Here is a 20,459-nt window from a genome sequence, read left to right as displayed (position 1 = left end):
TCTCGTAGTCCGTAGAGGATGCTTGGTGGCTGCCCAGTGATTCGTTTTCCTACAAACGTTATTTGGTTCAGTACCACTTCGTTTTAGTTGGGTACTGCATTGTTACTTGGTAAGTAATGTTTCAGCAGTTGCTGAGTGTTCAAGCTTTGTTGGCTTGACGAGCCTTGTATGTGTGAGCTGGTATGAATCTCACCACTATCTGTATAATCCTTCTCTCGAAGATGTCCGTCTCCTCAGGCACAGTTTCTAGACTGAGTCTGGTAGGAGGGGCATAGAGGGAGGAGCCAGCCCACACTCTCAAACTCTTAGTGCCAATGGTTCCTGGTGGACCTGTCTATACTCTATACCCCATGGTACTAATGTGGACCCCAGCATCGGTTACGGACTACAAGAAAAGGATTTACCGGTAGGTACCCAAAATCCTATTGCCACACTTGAACAAGCATTTCCTTTGGCTATCCAGCTTTTAAGTCTTCACACACTCCTCTATTATCTCATTTATATACATATTTTTTTTCTCAAACTCTTTGTTTCTTCCTCTGTCATAATACTAGTTTTAGTAATAGTTATACTTCTACTATATTTACATTTTTGGTATCTCCAGAGTCTCTGCTCTACCAGTTCTTTGACCATATCAAGCTTCGAATTGTTAGTTATGACTGTTTACTACCTTTATTTCCACAACTGCTTATTATGCTATTTGTTTTATCAATTGCAGTTGCGTTACTATAATATAAAAACTAAATTTGGGAGCAATAATTTCCAAATTGTGTGCAGAAAAACAGCCACCACAAAGGCCTACTAGGTGTTCTCCACAGCAGCCAAAAACATATATATGATATAAATCTTAGAGAAACTTATCGACAGTCTCCAAATCCGACCTTGTAAGAACAAATATCCAGCATATATATATATATAAAAATGTTAAATTTTTAATCCTCAAAGTGATTGTCAGCTTCTTTCTGTAAATGTATTCATCATATCCAAACTTTGTCCTATGGAGTCACACTCCCAGGCAGCTGTGTATATGAGAGAGAGAAATAGTATAAAATTGTTTAATAGGTGAACAAATGTGCTGATAAAACAGAAGTGGCAGGAATATGTACAAAATGGACTCCTACCGATTGGGTGTGAGACAGAAAGCCTCAATATAAGCATTGGTTAGCAGATGGTACAAACTGGGCACACCAAACGTCACCAATCTTGCACCTGGTCTCAGGTTCTGGTAGTAAACTGCAGCAATGTCCCCCTCCCCCCCCCCCATTACCACCACCATGTTTTGACCACTTTGCAGATTTTTTTCGTGGTGCACAATCCGGAAGGCAATGGAATCGATTTTAAAAATTTTCCGTTCTCCTGCAGGGTCCACAGATTATCCACAGAATAAACATGGGATATGAGGTAGCATCAGCGGATTGGCAGCAATGATCAAAAGCTTTCGGCCTCCCAGGATGCAACAGGCCAGTCCCCTATATCCCCTCCTGCCTCCAGGCACTTTAGTTTTTTGTTTGGTGCGGCAGGAGCTGGACCATGGTCAATGGGCTGCTGATTTTTAGCAGCTATAAGCTTTTTATTTTTATAGTCTTTATTTATTTTTATTTTTTTTAGCGATCTTTCTAAAAAAATAATTTAAAAAAACGTCTTATACGTACCTTAGAGTCAATCCAACAACTCCCCTGTGCTGTTTCGGCTGGCGTCTGTAGGATGTACTAGCAAGTCCAGCTGACGTTACCAGGCTGTGGCCGGAGCACAGGGAGAAGGTAAGGTGTTGGTTCCGCTTAGCGGTGGAGATGTGAGACACAGCCGCACTGTTTTCATGATGGAAAGTACCGAACAGTCACTGACACGGCTGCCACCTCGGGTGCACCAGTGCTAGGCTCCATGGATTAGTGTGAGGATGGGATCCCTGGGGTTGATGTCAGCAGTGGGGAAGTAAGACGCTCCCCTGTTCGCCACTCCCCCTGGTTCATGACCAGTTCCCACCATGAACTGATTTCCTTCTACTGTCTGAAACACTATGTACCAAAAAAGACCCATTTGCAGCATAGGAAGCTGTGTGACTGGTGCATCGGTGTTCACTGTTGGGTTCACTGGACGTTTGTACACTATTTGCATCTGGATCCACTCAGCGTTCACTAATGTATTGATCAATCTTGGAAGCGGGGTGAAGTCTCCCTGTATCCCACTCTCCTGAGTCAGGTGAAACAGCACTAAGGCTCTACCTACCATTGGGTACGAGTAGTTTGATAAGTGCCTGATGCATATGAGTCTGTAAACTATTGCTGTCATTTCTTATGTTGTGCGACTTAATACATTAAATATCCTATGTAAGGTAATGCAGTAATGTTTCTCCTACATACTTTAAATATATCTGTAGTTGAATATGTGCTCATATTGTTATTATTGCTTATACTAATGTGTAACTCGTGACTGATTGCTGACTTTACTATTTCTTGTCAGTTTCTGTGTATAATACCAATCCTCAATGCTGGTGCAAAGCAGGGAGGGATGTGATTGTATGTCACGTTAACAAGCTTTAATGTGATTTCAGTCATAAATTGTGTAGTTTACACTATACAGGTGATTTGTTTACCATGTCTGAGAGGCAACGGAGAGGAGTTTATACTCTCCACAGCAGCACCAACACTGATTTCATGTTTGTCCTTCAAAGCTGGGTTAACCTCTGAGTATCTGGTTAAAAATGGATGATGTGCAGTTTGTTTTAGCTTTCATTAACTCCTCCTGAATAAGCCAAGACAGCCACAGGTTCATATCAAACCCCCATGGGCTGCTTTTGCACAGACATCCAATATAGCTGAGTGCATAGTGCCAGCACCTACTGTATACCAGGGATAGGTTACCCTATTAAAATCCAGGGAGAATGTTGCATGTAAGTGTTATCACATCCAGTCCAGGAATCTGCAGCCTTTCAACAAATGCAGATTGAAAGGCCTGGGGATGGTAAATCACACAGACCTGAAACAACATCTTCACATGTTTCAGGTTGGGGCATGACCGAGGATGAGGATTTCTCGCATTCTGGTTCTACATACAGAGATGAGGATGAAGGTCCCAGCTCTGTGGATATACCTGAGCTAATTAGTGCTATGAAAGCCATTCTATCCTGAGAGGAGGCAGCAGAGCCTTTGTTAAAATCCAAGACTCCTGAGTTTAAACGTCCCAAAACAGTCAGAACTGAATTTCTCTTACGTCCTAGAGGATGCTGGGGACTCCAAAAGGACTGTGGGGTATAGACGGGATCTGCAGGAGACATGGGCACACTATTAAGACTTTGAAAGGGTGTGAACTGGCTCCTCCCTCTATGACCCTCCTCCAGACCTCAGTTAGATTCCGTGCCCAGAGAGACTGGACACACACTAGAGGAGCTCTCCTGAGTTGCTCTGAAAATACTTTTGTTAGGTTTTTTATTTTCAGGGAGACCTGCTGGCTACAGGCTCCCTGCATCGTGGGAGTGAGGGGAGTCAAGTCAGACCTACTTCTTCTTAGTTCAAAGGCTCTGCTTCTTAGGCTACTGGACACCATTACCTCCAGAGGGTTCGATCACTTGGTGCACCTAGCTGCTTGTTCCTGGAGCTGCGCCGTCAAACCCCCCCCCCCCCCCCCCACAGAGGCCAGAAGAAAGAAGCCGGGTGAGTATAGAGAGGTGAAGAAGACTTCAGTGACGGCAGAAGACTTCAGTAACTACTGCGCAGCGGTCGCGCTGCGCGCCATGCTCCCACACACACTTCCAACGGCACTTGCAGGGGGGGCACCCTGGGCGGCATGTTACTGGAGGCAAACTGGCAAATGCATATATATTATTAGTGGCACTAAATTATAACCCCCCGCCAGTATAAATATTGAGATTTTGAGCGGGACTACAGCGCGCCAGTGAGGGGATGTGGCATAGCCCTCACAGCTTACCAGCGCCATTTTCTCTTCACAGGTGGCAGAGAACGCTCCACTCGCCTGAACAGGTAACGGAGCAAAACGGGGGGGGGGGGGGGCGCACAGAAAATTGGTGCTATTAACCCTTTTTATGAATGGCGCTGACATCTGAGATTTGTTTTTAGTACTGTAAGAGGCGCTGGGGTGTGAGCTGGTATACTCCCTCTGTGTTTCTCTAACAGGCTTCCCTGTGGGTTTGTCCCCTATAGCCAGTGTGTTGTGCGTGTTGGTACGTGTGTGTCGACATGTCTGAGGCTGAGTGCTCCTCCCCGGTGGAAGTTGCTGGGGGCACAGATAAGGAGCTGGGAGTGACTGTCGGCACTGCCGACTGCTGGTTGGGTGAATGTGTTGAGTACATTGAATGCAAATGTGGCTTTAACGAAAAGGCTGGATAAATCTGATTCTCAGACACAAAAGTGGAGAAAATCCATGGAGGACGCTTTGTCGCAGGTGCAGGCTCCCTCGGGGTCACAAAAGCGTTCTTTTACCCAGATGGCGGATTCAGATACAGACACGGACTCTGATTCCAGTGTCTACTATAGTGAGGCCAGTTTACATCCAAAATTGGTTGAGTATTCAGTACATGATTGTGGCAATTTAAGAGGTTTTACATATTTCTGAAGTGCCTGCTGTTCCAGATACGAGGGTTTGTTTGTATAAGGGAAAGAAGCCTGAGGTGACGTTTCCCCCATCTCATGAATTGAACGCGCTTTGTGAAAAAGCTTGGGAATCTCCTGATAAATGGTGGCAGATTCCCAAGAGAATTCTAATGGCTTATCCTTTCCCCTCTGACGATAGGGAAAAGTGGGAGTCATCTCCCAATGTGGACAAGGCTCTATCACGGCTGTCCAAGAAAATGGCGCTTCCGTCTCCCGACACTGCTGCCCTTAAGGACCCTGCGGATCGTAAGCAGGAAACTACCTTAAAGTCCATTTATGTCACTACGGGTGCACTGCTCAGGCCTGCCGTGGCGTCGGCATGGGTGAGTAGTGCTATTGGTAAGTGGGCTGATAATTTGGCATCTGACATGGATACTCTAGATAGGGAGAACATTCTTTTGACTGTTATATCAGGGACGCTGCAGCTTACCTAAAGGATGCGGCGAGGGATATTGGGCTCAAGGGCCAATGCCATGGAAGTCTCGGCCAGGAGAGCGCTGTGGATTCATCAATGGAATGCTGATGCCGACTAAGAAAGCGATTGAAGCATTCCCATATAAAGGTAGTGTCTTGTTTGGCGACGGTCTCGCTGACCTGGTGTCTACAGCGGGTAAGTCGTCCTTTCTTCCTTATGTTCCGGCACAACAGAAAAAGGCACCCCATTATCAGATGCAGTCCTTTCGGCCTAATAAATACAAAAAAGGGCGAGTGTCCTCCTTCCTTGCCTCTAAAGGTAGAGGAAGAGGAAAACGGTCGCCTGCTGTGTCAGGCTCCCAGGACCAAAAGTCCTCCCCGGCGTCTGCCAAGTCCACCGCATGATGCTGGGGTTCCCCTACGGGAGTCGGTACCGGTGGGGGCACGTCTCCAACTCGTCAGGTCTGGTTTCACTCGGGCCTGGATCCTTGGGTGTTAGACATAGTGTCCCAATGGTACAAACTGAAGTTTCAGGAGGTGCCCCCCCCCCACCGATTTTTCAAATCAGCCTTGCCAGTTTCTATCCCAGAAAGGGAAGTAGTGAGTGCTGCGGTACAAAAGCTGTGTCAACAGCGTGTCATTGTCACGGTACCCCCGTCTCAACGGGGAGAAGGGTTTTATTCGAGCCTCTTTGTCGTGCCAAAGCCGGATGGCTCAGTCAGACCGATCCTGAACCTAAAATCCCTCAATCTGTTTTTGCAAACTTTCAAGTTCAAGATGGAATCTCTTCGAGCAGTGATCTCCAGTCTGGGATTTTATGGTGTCAGTCGACATAAAAGATGCCTACTTGCATGTCCCAATGTATCCTCCACATCAGGCTTTCCTGAGGTTTGCAGTACAGGATTGTCATTAGCAATTTCAGACGTTGCCGTTTGGTCTTTCCACGGCCCCGAGGGTCTTCACCAAAGTAATGGCGGAAATGATGGTACTCCTACGCAAGCAGGGTGTCACAATTATCCCTACTTGGACGATCTCCTGATAAAGGCGAGATCAAAGGAACAGTTGCTAAGAAACGTGGCACTCTCCCTGACGATCCTGCAACAACATGGTTGGATTCTAAATTTGCCAAAATCACAGTTGATTCCGACAACTCGGCTGTCGTTCCTGGGCATGATCCTGGATACGGAACTGCAGAGAGTATTTCTCCTAGAGGAAAAAGCTCTGGAAATCCAGACCATGGTCAAGGAGATTCTGAAACCGGCAAGGGTATCGATTCATCAATGCACTCGGGTGCTGGGCAAGATGGTGGCAGATTACTAAGCCATTCCGTTTGGCAGGTTTCATGCCCGGGTATTTCAGTGGGACCTGTTGGACAAGTGGTCCGTGTCTCACCTGCACATGCACCGAAAAATAAGTATCTTCCAGGACCAGAATATCTCTCCCGTGGTGGCTTCAAAGTTCTCGCCTCCTGGAGGGACGCATGTTCGGGATCCAGGATTGGGTCCTGCTGACCACGGATGCAAGTCTCCGAGGCTGGGGAGCAGTCACACAAGGAAAAAATTTCCAGGGAAAATGGTCAAGCCAGTAAGCTTGTCTGCACATAAACATTCTGGAATTGAGAGCCATTTACAACGGTCTTCTGCAAGTGAAACACTTCCTTCGAGGTCTACCTGTCCTGATTCAGTCGGACAACGTAACAGCGATGGCGGAGGCCATAAAAGTTCTCCGCTGGGCGGAAAAGCACGTGAGCGCTCAGTCGGCGGTCTTCCTTTCGGCCGTAGACAACTGGGAAGCAGACTTCCTGAGCAGACACGATCTCCATCCAAGAGAGTGGGGTCTTCATCAACAGGTTTTTGCAGAAGTGACAAGTCGTTGGGGAATTACTCAAATAGACATGATGGCGTCTCGTCTCAACAAGAAGCTTCCGAGATATTGTTCCAGGTCAAGGGCCCCTCAAGCCAGTGCAGTGGACGCCCCGGTATCTCCGTGGGTGTTTCAGTCGGTATATGTGTTCCCTCCACTTCCACTCATTCCAAATCATAAGAAGAACAAGGGTTCAGGCGGTACTCATCGTTCCGGATTGGCCATGGAGGGCCTGGTATCCAGATCTTCTGGAATGGATCGTAGAGAATCCCTGGCCTCTTCCTCTCAGTGAGGATCTGTTACTGCAGGGACCATGCGTCTTCCAGGACTTACCGCGGCTGCGTTTGACGGCGTGGAGGTTGAACGCAAAATTCTAGCTCGAAAGGGTATTCCCGGGGAAGTCATCCCCACTCTCCTTAAAGCTAGAAAGGAGGTCACGGCGAAGCATTATCACCGTATTTGGAGAAAGTATGTGTCTTGGTGTGAAACCAAGAAAACTCCTACGGAGGCGTTTCAGCTGGGTCGTTTCCTCCATTTTTTTGCAGGCAGGCGTGGATGCAGGCCTGAAATTAGGTTCCATTAAAGTGCAGATTTCTTTGAAAAAGAATTGGCCGCTCTTCCAGAGGTTCAGACTTTCGTGAAGGGAGTGCTGAATATCCGTCCTCCGTTTGTGGCACCGTGGGATCTTGACGTGGTGTTAAAATTTCTTATGTCTCACTGGTTTGAACCTTTGCGAAAGGTTGAGTTGAAATTTCTCACTTGGAAAGTGGTCATGCTTTTGTCCTTGGCGTCCGCCAGGCGGGTGTCGGAATTGGCGGCTTTGTCTCACAAGAGCCCCTATTAGATTTTCCATGTGGATAGAGCCTGTGGCTACGGATGCCGTGGCGGTGCCAAGATCTCTCGATGTCGTAAGAGCTTTGGAAATTTATGTCGCCAGAACTGCTCGTATTAGGAAAACAGAGGCTCTGTTTGTCCTGTATGCTTCCAACAAGATTGGAAATCCTGCTTCCAAGCAGACTATTGCACGCTGGATTTGTAATACGATTCAGCATGCTCATTCTACGGCTGGATTGCCGTTGCCGAAGTCTGTAAAGGCCCATTCTACCAGAAAGGTGGGCTCGTCTTGGGCGGCTGCCCGAGGAGTCTCGGCTCTCCAACTTTGCCGAGCAGCTACGTGGTCAGGTTCAAACACTCTTGCTAAGTTCTACAAGATTGATACCCTGGCTGATGAGGACCTCATGTTTGCTCAATCGGTTCTGCAGAGTCGTCCGCACTTTCCCGCCCGGTCTGGAGCTTTGGTATAAACCCCATGGTCCTTTTGGAGTCCCCAGCATCCTCTAGGACAGGGGTGGGGAACCTTTTTTCTACCAAGGGCCATTTGGATATTTATAAAATCCTTCGGGGGCCATACAAAAATTATCAACTTAAAAATTAGCCTGCCCCCAGTCACTTGTTATGCCTGATTAGATTTGCCCCCAGTCAGTTGTTATGCCCCATTAGATATGACCACTGTCAGTTGTTTTGGCCCATTAGATATGCCCCATCAGTTGTTATGCCCCATTAGATATGCCCCCTGTAGTTATGCCCCATTAAATATGCCCCCTAGTAGTGCCGCTTACACACACATTAAAAGAAAGAAAAAAAAACACAATGCTCACCAGCCCTGCTCCTGCTTCCGGACCACTGCCCTCCCTCTCCTCGAAACTATGGGAGATGTCATGACGTCTCTCCCATAGCGCCCTCACAGCCACACATGTACACTGCCTGAGCCAGAAGCTGGAGCTCAGGAGTGATGATGAGGAGCCGGACGCCCGCTGGTGGTAAAATCTCAGCGGGCGCTCGGCATCTCCTCTCGTTTAGGTAAGCCTGGCCGGGCCGGATCAAGTGGCTTTGAGGGCCTTATACGGCCCTGGGGCCTGAGGTTCCCCACCCCTGCTCTAGGACATAAGAGAAAATAGGATTTTAATACCTACCGGTAAATCCTTTTCTCCTAGTCCGTAGAGGATGCTGGGCGCCCGTCCCAGTGCGGACTGTTACTTGCAGTTGTATTGTTGATTATTGGTTTCTGTTACACCAAGGTTGTGTACCGGTTATATTCAGCTTGTTGCTGTTTTTTTTATTTATTTTTAAGTTCATACTGTTAACTGGTATTGCTTGTAAACCATGTTCTACGGTGTGTTGTGGTGTGAGCTGGTGTGTTTCTCACCCTTAGTTAACATAAATCCTTTTCCTCGAAATGTCCGTCTCCCTGGGCACAGTTCCTATAACTGAGGTCTGGAGGAGGGGCATAGAGGGAGGAGCCAGTTCACACCCATTCAAAGTCTTATAGTGTGCCCATGTCTCCTGCGGATCCAGTCTATACCCCATGGTCCTTTTGGAGTCCCCAGCATCCTCTACGGACTAGGAGAAAAGGATTTACCGGTAGGTATTAAAATCCTATTTTCTGGAGTCTGAACAGCTGACGGAGATTATGCAAGAGGCTTGGGTCACATCCAGTAAGAAGTACCAAAGAAATCCAACAAAGTGGAATTGTCATTATCCTCTTCCAGCTGGGGACGGTTTAAAGAGGAAGGTGGCTCCCAAAGTAGATACGCACGTCATTCGATTGGTGCGAAAATCTACATTGTCTTTGCCTTCAACATCATTAAATGATGTTACGGAGAGATAAATAGAAGTTTTTAAAAAATAGAAAAAAACATTTTCTCCTTTTCGGGGGCAATTGTTAGACCAGCCATGGCTTCAGCCTGGATGGCAAAAGCAGTGGCGGCCTGGGCTTATGTATTGGAGGATGATCTTTAATTGGCATCTAAAGAGCAAAAATCCCATATTGCACATATTAAACAGGCTGCTATTTGTATAGAAGAAGCAGCCTTGGATATGGTTACTATTGCCTCAAGCCTCAGCAGTCGCAGCTCGCAGATGGAAAGCTGACTCGGAGTCTAAGAAGGTTTCAGAGTCTTTGCCTTTTACTGGAGATATGTGATAAAGAATTAAACAGTATTTTGCAGTCAGAGGCAGACTTCTTCATTTTGCACAGATCTAGCAGCAGTCCACAACAGATGCCTGGGTTCAAGAAGCGGTATCTCGCGGTTATGCGTTTGCCTTCAAGAGTCACCCTCCACAAAGGTTCTTTTGTACCAGCCTGTCTTCAGTAGAAACGAAGGCCACATCTTACAAGAGGCCACTTCTTACAAGAGGCAGTTCAGAAGTTGCTTCAATAAGGAGTGATAATTCCAGTTCCTCCTACGCAACAAGGACAAGATTTCTATTCCAAACTGTTTCTAGTTCAGAAGCCAAATGGGTCGTCCCGTCCCATACTCAATCTCAAGGTGCTAAACAAGTGCATTTGGGTGCATCGCTTTCATATGGAGACTTTACATTCCACTATTTTGGCCATGGAGCCGGAGGATTTTATGGTAACTCTGGATATCTAGGATGCTTACATGCATGTTCCTATAGCACAGTCCCATCAGTGCTATCTTGGGTTTGCTATCCTCCAGCAACACTTTAAGTTTCAGGCCCTGCCATTTGGACTGGCTACAGTTCCAAGCGTGTTCACCAAAATTATGGTGGTAATGGTGGCTTATCTCCGTCAACAGAGGATAAGGATTTTTCCATACCTTGATGACCTATTAATTCTGCACAGTCTCAGGAATTGCTTCAGTGTCATCTGCAACAGACAATAGCTTGTTTACAAAAACACGGTTGGCTCATAATTTGGGCAAAGTCTTATCTGGTTCCGTCGGGCTGTATTGGCACGTCAGTGTTTTTACCTCTGAACAAAATATCTACAATACAGTTGATTCAGGAACTGCTACACAGTAAAGGGTATCCATTCATGTAGCTATGCGTGTGATGGGCTCAATGGTGTCAACATTTGACATGGTGTAGTATGCGTAATTCCACTCGAGGCTTCTTCAACGTCTGCTCCTTGCAAAATGGAATGGGTTACATCAGACAATAAAATCTCAGACTATGGTCCTTCCTCTGGAAGTATGGAGGTCGTTAGCCTGGTGGCTACAGACATCCCACCTGGACAAAGGGAGACCCTTTTGCATCTCAGACTGGGACGGTCTGACAACTGATGCCAGTCTGCAGGCCTGGGGAGCAGTGTCAGGAAGAAGTTGCTTCCACGGGCAGTCTACCAAGGAAGAAAGTTACCTACCAATAAATATATTAGGTTTTCAGACCATTATATGGCACTCATTAAGGCAAAGGACATTCTTCAGGGGAAACCAATTCAAATTCGCTCGGACAATGGCAGTAGCGTACCTCAATCCTGAGGGAGGAACTTGCAGCCAAAAGGCAATGAAGGAGGGTAAGCCGCACGTTAAGGTGGGCAGAACTTCATCATCCAGCCTTGTCCGCAGTGTTAATTTCGGGAGTACTAAATTGGGAAGCGGATTTTCTCAGTCGACACGCCATTCATGCAAACGAATGGGCTTTACACCCTAAGGTCTTTCGGACTCTGATAGATAAGCAGGGGTTATCGGAGATGGATCTCATGGCTTCCTGTCAGAACAACAAGTTCCCACATATGGGTCAAGGACAGAGGATCCTAAATCGACCTTTGTGGATGCCCTTGTCAGTAAGATTCGACTTTCGTCTGGTCTGTGTTTCCACCGATTGTCCTCTTGTCCGTGATAGTAATGGCATTGCGCAGAAGACATTGGTACACAGATCTGCAGAGGCTGTTGGTGAATACTCTTCCTACTCTCTCAACACCCAGATCTACTGTCTCAGGGTCCTTGCTATTACTAGCACCTGGATCGGCCTTCTTTGACGGCGTGGCTCTTGAGACTTCCATCCTGAAAGCAATAGGATTCAAACAATGCTTAGAGTAAGGAAACAATCCTTGGCTCACATTTATTACCGAATATGAAAGGCTTATGTTCAATGGTGCAGTGACAGGAAATTTGACCCTAGGTCTTTCAGCGTTTCCAGAATCCTAGCATTCCTTCAGGTTTCCTTTGAAACCATTAGACTGTATGGTTTCAAAAGAAAACTGCTAACCTACAGGATGTTCGCACATCCCCCCCAGTAATTCTTCACATCCAATCCTCCTTTTTGTTCCTCCTACTGCTCCTTGGGATCTAAGTTTAGTCCTAAAGGTGCTTCAAGTTGCCCCATTTGAATCACTGAAGCAATTGGCTCTTAAATGGTTGACAGCTAAAGTCCTCTTTCTTCTAGCTGTTGCTTCAGCTAGAAGAGTTTTAGACTTAGGGGCATTGCTATGTCACCCTCCTTTTCTGATATTTCATTCAGATAGTGGTTCTCCGAACCAAATCTGGTTATCTTCCTAAGGTGGTGTCTGAATTCCACCTTAACGAAGAAATTTTAGTCCCAGCTTTACAAGGGCCGGACCTTTTTGCGGGAGATGCATCATTGGATGTAGTCTGTGCTTTAAGGATCGACGTGGATCGTACCAGTGCCGTCAGAAAGACACTCCTTGTTCTCTACGAATTTCACATTAATCCATTTAATGTTTTCCATTAACACATTCATTAGACATTATGCCTTTGATACCTTTGCCTCTCAGGACGCTGCATTCGGGCGAAGGATTCTCATGTCCAATCAGGGGCATCCCCTCCACTAAAATTGCTTTGGGGCATCCCAGTGTTTATCCTGTGGACCCTGCAGGATGAATACGGAGTTAGGGTAGACTTACCGACGATAACTCTTTCTCCTAAATCCACAGGGGTCCCACCTTGATGCACCTGATTTGAGGATCCTTACACCTATTAACCTCTTCTTCCATGTGCGGAAATTTGTGCATGTGTGTTGTACTTGCCTGATTACGGCTCTCTATGATGCTCTTGCCTTGCGCTTTGGAAAACAACTGAATTGCTTGAGCCAGGACGTGGGGATATAGGGACTGGCCCGTTTCCCTTCTGGGAGTCCAAAAGTTTTTGATCGTTGGGGCCAATCCGCTGATGCTACCGCCATAGCCCAATGTTTACCCTGTGGCCTTAGGAGAAAGAGTTATCGATGGTAATTTTACCATAACTCCGTATATCCTACTTAAACAGTATAAGTGATGTTTCTTTTTTGAATATTTTGGTATGTATGCTGGACAGTTGTATACAAAAAGAAAGCAAATACAAACGCTCTGGCTGCTAATCAGAATAATTATAATAAACTCTGCAACCTAACCGCAAAATCAAGGGACTTGGTTGGCATAATTTTTTGCCCAAAAGTATGAACCCACAAACCAAAATCAAGCTGACCTCATCTGGTGGGTTCCTAACACTAAGGTTAAAATTCAGGCATTAGGGCCCGATTCAGACCTGACCGCTGTTGTGTGAAATCGCATAGCGGGTGATTATTGAATGACTGTGCATGCGTATGCACCACAATGTGCAGGCGCAATGTCAGACAGTGACAGAATGGTGTGAATATTTTGATTACTACCATTGCAACAAAAAAAAATGATGGTGAGTTGCGAACGGATTTGCAGATGTCCGCTGTCTGGCAAAGTTTTTGTACGGCGTACACATGCATTTGCACACTTGCACGGGGCGAGTATTCACTCTATGGGCGGCAGCTATCTAATTGCAGACCCAATGCAGCCCGGCTATACCAAACGGGCGGCCAAACCCTGAACTCATCCCTAAAATTTAAAAATTGTATACATTTATGCAGGACTTGTCATCCTAGTGCGTTTCCAAATATGCAGTCTGTAAATGCCAGAGATCCATACTAATTAAAAATGCCCTTGGGCAGGTGAGATTATTATCCTTTATGTGGTGCCACATGAGGACCGCAGCACCCAATTACAGAGTAAACAAATAAGCAAAACATGAAGACAGTGACTTATAGTTCAATACACTATAGGACAAGTACAAGGTATATAAACATAGCTGCATCAGTAAACAGCACTGAAATAAGTATCAGAGTGGCAGAAAACCAAAGGATTTGGTGCCATCAAAGGTAGTATTGAAAAGATAAGTTTAAGTAAGAGACGTAAAAAGCACATAAGGGAAGAGTACCCTGCTCGTGAGAGCTTACATTCTAAAGGGGAGTGGCAGACAGGTGACAGATGAGGTAGAAAGTGAGCGTGGTCTACAGAAGGCTTAGGATGAGAGACGGCTGGGTTTGGTGAAGTGTCTTGAGAGCCTGCTTGAAGTTTTGTAAGGTGGAGAGTCTGAGGGGGAGAGTTAGAGAATTCCAGAAAAAGGGAGCAGCACGTGCAAAATCTTGGAGGTAGAAGTGGGATGAGGTAATCAGATGGTAGGAGAGGCGGCGTTCATTAGCAGAGCGAAGAGGACGGGTGGGATTGTAAAGGGAGATAAGGTCAGAGATGTAACTGGGAGAGGAGTGAGGGCTTTGTAAGTGAGGGTGAGTAGCTTGAAATGGATTCTGAAGGGGAGGTGGATGTAGTGTGTTTGGTGAGGAAGATGATCTGGGCAGCAGCATTGAGGATAGATTGGAGTGGAGAGATGTATGTGTTAGGGATGCCAGTCAGAAGGAGATTACAGTAGTCCAGTCTGTAGATGACCAGTGAGTGGATAAGGGTCTTGGTGGCATCCAGAGAGGGTCTGATCCTGGAAATATTTTTGAGATGAAAACGGAAGGTTTGTGATAGGTGCTGAATGTGTGGTTTGGAGGAGTCAAGAATTACTCCAAGACAGCGCACTTGGGGGCTAGAGAAGATAGTAGTGCCATCTATAGATAGTGAAATTGCGGGAGGTGAGGTTGTGCAGGAGGGTGGGAATATGATCAGCTCAGTCTTAGACATGTTAAGTTTAAGACTGTGCTGAGACATCCAGGAAGAGATAGCAGAGAGACAGTTGGATACATGAAAGGGGAGGGGTCGGGAGGAAGGGTAAATTTGATTCTCATCAGCCTAGAGATATTGTAAGTCTAAAGAGCTAAAGAGATCTAAGGAGGATGTATAGAGAGCGAAAAGGAGAGGACCAAGAACAGAGCCTTGGGGGACACCCCAGTTAGTGGAAGTTGGGGGAAGGTGGAGACAGAAGGAACGGTCAGAGAGGTAGGAGGACAGCCAGGAGAGAGCAGTATCACGCAGAGCAAGAGAGTGAAGGATTTGCAGAAGGAGAGGGTGGTCCACAGTGTCCAAAGCAGCAGCGATGTCAAGAAGAATAAGCAGAGAGTAGTGAGTCTTAGATTTAGCAGATAGATCATTGCAGACTTTTGTGAGGGCAGTTTCAGTGGAGAGGATGGAAGCCAAACTGGAATTGGTCAAGTAGTAAGTGGAAGTAAAGAAAGGCAGGCGGTTATAGACAATACGCTCAAGGAATTTGGACGCAAAAGGAAGGAAAGAATGTGTGGATTAAGGGTAGGGGAGACGAGTTCATGCTTGAAGGAAGAGGGGACAGTGCCTGATAAGCGAGAGATTGAGGAGGTGAGCAAAATGGGAGCAGGCAGAGAGAGGTAGCGGAGGAGGCGGGAGGGGATAGGGGTGAGGAACGAATGAGGGCCATGACTTCCTCACAGATACATGGGAGAAAGACGTCAGAGTTGGTGAGGGATGGTAAGGAATAGGAGATGGCTGGTTGCTTTTTTTTAGTGGGATGTTATGTCCTGACTTATGGAGTCAATTTTGGATTTGAAGTAAGTAGCAAAGTCAAGAGCAGAGGGGGAGGGGGGTTGGCAGAGGAGGGAGTTGAGAGTGGTAAAACGGTGCCGGGGGTTGGAAGACTGGGAGGATATGAGGTTCTTGAAGTATGATTGACTGTTTAGTTAGGGAAAGGACAGCACTGAATGATGAGAGCATAAGTTTGAAATGGAGGAAGTCTGCCTTAGAGCGTGATTTCCTCCACTGTCGCTCAGCAGTACGTGAGCATTTTTGCAAAGATCTGGTGCATTTGGTGTGCCAGGGTTGAGGTGTCCATCTGCGAGGGTGAATAGTGGATGGGGGTGTGACAGAGTCAAGAGCAGAAGTAAGGGAAGCATTGTATAGGGATGTGGCTTGTTCAGGGCATGAGAGACAGTATAGGAGAGAGAAGAGAGTCGAGTAGGGAGGATAGGGAAGTGGTGTCAATAGCCTCAATATTGCGTTTAGTGATGGCAGCCTTAGGAGGTAGAGATGGAATAGCAGAGAGAGGTAAGTTAATGGAGAGTTGGAGAAATCAGAAATTTCAGCGGTGAGTTTAGACTAGATCCGGCGAGCTCCCATTCACATGGGAGAGGGAGGAGGTCCACTGGGAGAGACCGAGTGTGAAGATGTAAGGTTAAGGAGTTTAGAAGCAGAGTATTTTGTGGGGATATTAATTGGGATGTTGAAGTCGCGTAAGGTAATGGAGGAAATGTCAGAAGAGAGGAAACCAGGAAGCAAAGTTGTCAATGAATTTGGAGGGCGGGGCGGTAAATGACAGCTACTCGTAGATGGACAGGTTGAAAGAGGCGTATAGCATGGACCTCAAATCTAGAGAATGTAAGGGATGGTTCTAGGGTGATGAGTTGGTAGGAGTAACTAGAGGGTGAAAGGATTCCAACACCACCACCTAGGCGACCCCCAGGTCGGGGTGAATGCGAGTCCCCCCGCAGAGAGAGCAGCGGGAGAAACGGTCATTGGGGGTAATCCAGGTTTCTGTTATGGCCAGGAGATGCAGGGAGTTGGAGATGAAAAGGTCATGGGTGGGGACCAGTTTGTTACAAACAGACCTGGCAATCCATATAGCACAGGATAGGGGGTGTGAGATGGATGCTAAATCAAGCTGATGGAATCTCTGTTTTCAAGTGTACACAATCTAAAATATATGAGGCGACGGGACCTTGGACTGCACACCTTAATTCCAAACAATGGGGGTAATTCCAAGTTGATCGTAGCAAGACATTTTTTAGCAGTTGGGCAAAACCATGTGCACTGCAGGGGGGGGCAGATATAACATTTGCAGAGAGTTCGATTTGGGTGGGTTATTTTGTTTCTGTGCAGGGTAAATACTGGCTGCTTTATTTTTACACTGCAATTTAGATTGCAGATTGAACTCACCACACCCAAATCTATCTCTCTCTGCACATGTTATGTCTGCCTCCCCTGCAGTGCACATGGTTTTGCCCAACTGCTAACAAAGTTCCTGCTGCGATCAACTCAGAATTACCCCTCATGAGAGGTGCTATAATGCGGAAACTTTTAGTTCCACACAGAAAGCAAATGCACACTCTATAGTGCCAAGCACTGCTAATCAGAATAATTATAATAAACTGCAATCTAACAGATCAAAATCAAGGCGCTTGGCTTCATTTTTGGCCCCACCAATAAATGTGGGTCCACCAACCAACGTCCAGGTAACCTCATCTGGGAGTGTCCCTAACACTATGGTGAGGTGCAGGGTACGGGACCCCATCAAGTCAGCAAGGCACTACATGAGTAAGAGGCTGAAGTATTAATGTTAATTAAGCTTAAGCTATGTAAGGCAATCCTCACATTGTGTGATGTAGATAATCCTCTGCATAAAAGACAGAGATAAATTAAAAGCTTTTGCATCTATTGTATACTACACCAAAAATATGATTACTTATTGGGGTCTTGCAGGATTCAAAGTGTTTTAAATGCAGCCAATGAGAGACAGACCTGTTAAATTGTATGGGCGTGTAGCAAGGTTCAAAGGTTTTGTTCTTTAGTTCAAACTTACACTAAAGTGGCAAAAGTCATAAGATAGAAGTATGTAAAGTTGCAATCTGACATTTCATCAGTCAATTCTTGTGCGGTTATTCAACATTCCTTGATATACAGTGTCAGGTGTGTATGAGGAATATTTCAAGGAAGGCATTACCATGGCCAATGCAGTCGCCGACCATGGATGCTTGATAGTGACCAGTGGCAACTGGCCAAAATTTACTGTGGTAACATACAAACAGTGGCTCAAATTACATCCACGTTCAATGCAAAAGTTACCAGACACATGTCCAGCAGGTCAGTGCAGTGTTGTTTAGCTTCTATGGGATATGGGAGCAGAAGACATACCTGTGTGGCACTGGACACAGTGCCACACCTAGAAAGGTTATGTCGCTAATTGGACCCTGGATTATTGTCAATGTGGCATGGTCTGATGAGTCAAAGTTCCAGTTGTTTTTAGTATGGCACAGACCCCATGAGGCCATGAACCCCAGTTTTTAACAAGGCACTGAGCAGGCGGGTGGTAGTTCCATAATCGTGTGGGTTGTATTTACATGGCATGGGTTGGCTGAATAGGTCATTAAATGGAAATGCCTACGTTGCATTGCCTGATGACCATTTGCAGCCCTTCATGTATTCACACAACCATTAAATATTCCAGCAGAATAACACACTCTCATTGGACCCAAATTGTCCAGACTTGGTTCGCGGAGCATTCTGGACAGTTCTGATGAATGGTGTGGCCACTGTGTTCGCCCGACATACACTCAGTCCAGCATTTTATGGGGCGGTGTGGAGAGGTCCATTCTCACCCAAGATACTGCACCTACAAATTTCAGGGACCTCTGGGAAACTATCCAAGTGACATGAGTCAACATTTCTCTAGGGAGCTTCTGTCCACTTGTGGAAACGATATGTCAAGTTGCTGCACTTCGCCAGGCTAGAGGGGGTCCTACACGATGCTAGGCAGCTATCTCATGACTTTTGCCACTTCATTGTATATTAATGCTAAACTTGATATTGTGTGTGAGCTCATTCCAGACTAACAATTTTTGGGACATAGGGGGTAATTCCAAGTTGATCGCAGCAGGAAATTTTTTAGCAGTTGGGCAAAACCATGTGCACTGTAGGGGAGGCACATATAACATGTGCAGAGAGAGTTAGATTTGGGTGGGTTATTTTGTTTCTGTGCAAGGTAAATACTGGCTGCTTTACTTTTACACTGCAATTTAGATTGCAGACTTAACTCACCACACCCAAATCTATCTCTCTCTGCACATGTTATATCTGCCCCCCTGCAGTGCACATGGTTTTGCCCAACTGCTAAAAAATTTCCTGCTGCGATCAACTTGGAATTACCCCCATAGTCTTCTTTGATGCCACCTCATTTACCCCATGGAATACACTTGCTACTGGCCATAATCGCTGCATTAGCAGCAGGAAAAAAAATCTTCCTTCATTGGATGTCCATCCAGAAGATCATTGGATCTAGAGTACAACTTACACACCTTGTACCCAGAGGCTATCTTATCAAGCTCTAGCAAACCCCAATGTTCCACCACAGACTGAATACCTCCAGATGGAGAATATATGGCATGGTCATTTCATTGTCTGTCTGAACACTGATCACCAGCCTTCAAAATTGCCTACATCAAGCACATTAATAGGAAATCATGTCTCTGCGCTGGATCACAGCCTCTGTAATGCTAATCCATCACTGAATGCTTGTGCCAACCATTGCAGGGTTCTCATCTTGTCTTCCAACAAAAAAAGAAAAAATCCCTTTTGTGCCAAAGAATAAACTTAGAAACTGCATTCGCTGAGTGGGAACCCAATTTGCAGTAATTAAAATCCACCTTTGCAATTCTGTGGAAGTTTACTGCAGTGTGGACATGGATTCAGCCTTGAGAAGGTCATCTGAGCAAAGGACAATCGTGAACCCTAGTGATCTTAACAGGGCTGCAAAAAGGAGAAAAAAGAGACACTTTTGTGGGCGCACTCTTAACTTAAACTAATGTATGAAATATCAAAGTAGATATAAAATTTACTTTTATTAATAACACAAAGATAAAGTCAGTGGTCAATGACGATTATAATGAACAAAGTAGCAATAAATTGCTAATACTAAATAGATCACAAGAGAAACTGAAATACAATTAGTAACAATCAAACGCTAATATTAGCATGATACTAATTCCGGCTGCCGAAGTCCAGTCAGTGTCATGAAGAGTTAACACAGGATAAATTGAAAACAATTAGGACACCAGAAAGTATTATAAGCCCTGCGTTAGCATGTGAGTGTGACACCTGATAGGGATTAGAGTATATATAGGCAAACAAGCGTGATATAACGGGCTGTCATGAAAGAAAAGAACAAAGAATAGTTGGAAAAAAGATAGCAGAGTGAATCTGCTGTCAGTGTTAGACTCTGAGCGTGATGAACCGGTCTGCACTCTACTAAACTGGGTCTTCCTCAAGAGTCGCCCACTTGAGTACTGACCCAGCCCAACACTGATTAGCTTCCAAGATCGGACGGTTTTGGGCGTTACCAGTGTGGTATGATAGTAGAGAGAAAGGATAAACGATAGTCGGATGCTCTGGAATCACTGATGAAAGTTCACAAATTTTACAGCATAAGCGGAAAGGACAACGGTCCTTTCCGCTTATGCTGTAAAATTCGTGAACTTTCATCAGTGATTCCAGAGCATCCGACTATCGTTTATCCTTTCTCTCTACTATCATACCACAATCGTCATTGACCACTGACTTTTTTTTTTATCTTTGTGTTATTAATAAAAGTAAATTTTATATCTACTTTGATATTTCATACATTAGTTTAAGTTAAGAGTGCGCCCACAAAAGAGTCTATGGTCTAACTGAGGACAGGTACTTTTCCATCTTTCAGCGGGCCAATAGAAAAATATCTTACAGACAGAGGCTTCCTCAGATTGAGGATGTAACATCAGTCTGTTAAGCCTGTCACCTACATGCCT

At 45.7% G+C, this 20,459-nt stretch overlaps 1 pseudogene; it reads right to left on the bottom strand.

Annotated features, from left to right (window-relative positions):
• Nucleotides 1-19,917: 19,917 nt before the first annotated feature.
• On the bottom strand, nucleotides 19,918-20,036 carry LOC134947154 (5S ribosomal RNA; annotated as a pseudogene).
• Between the last annotated feature and the right edge of the window lie 423 nt (nucleotides 20,037-20,459).

The sequence above is a fragment of the Pseudophryne corroboree genome, chromosome 1 (genome assembly GCF_028390025.1).
Source record: "Pseudophryne corroboree isolate aPseCor3 chromosome 1, aPseCor3.hap2, whole genome shotgun sequence".
Taxonomy (NCBI): domain Eukaryota; kingdom Metazoa; phylum Chordata; class Amphibia; order Anura; family Myobatrachidae; genus Pseudophryne; species Pseudophryne corroboree.
The sequence above is the reverse complement of the archived record's forward strand: the minus strand, read 5'-3'. Positions and strand labels throughout refer to the sequence as shown.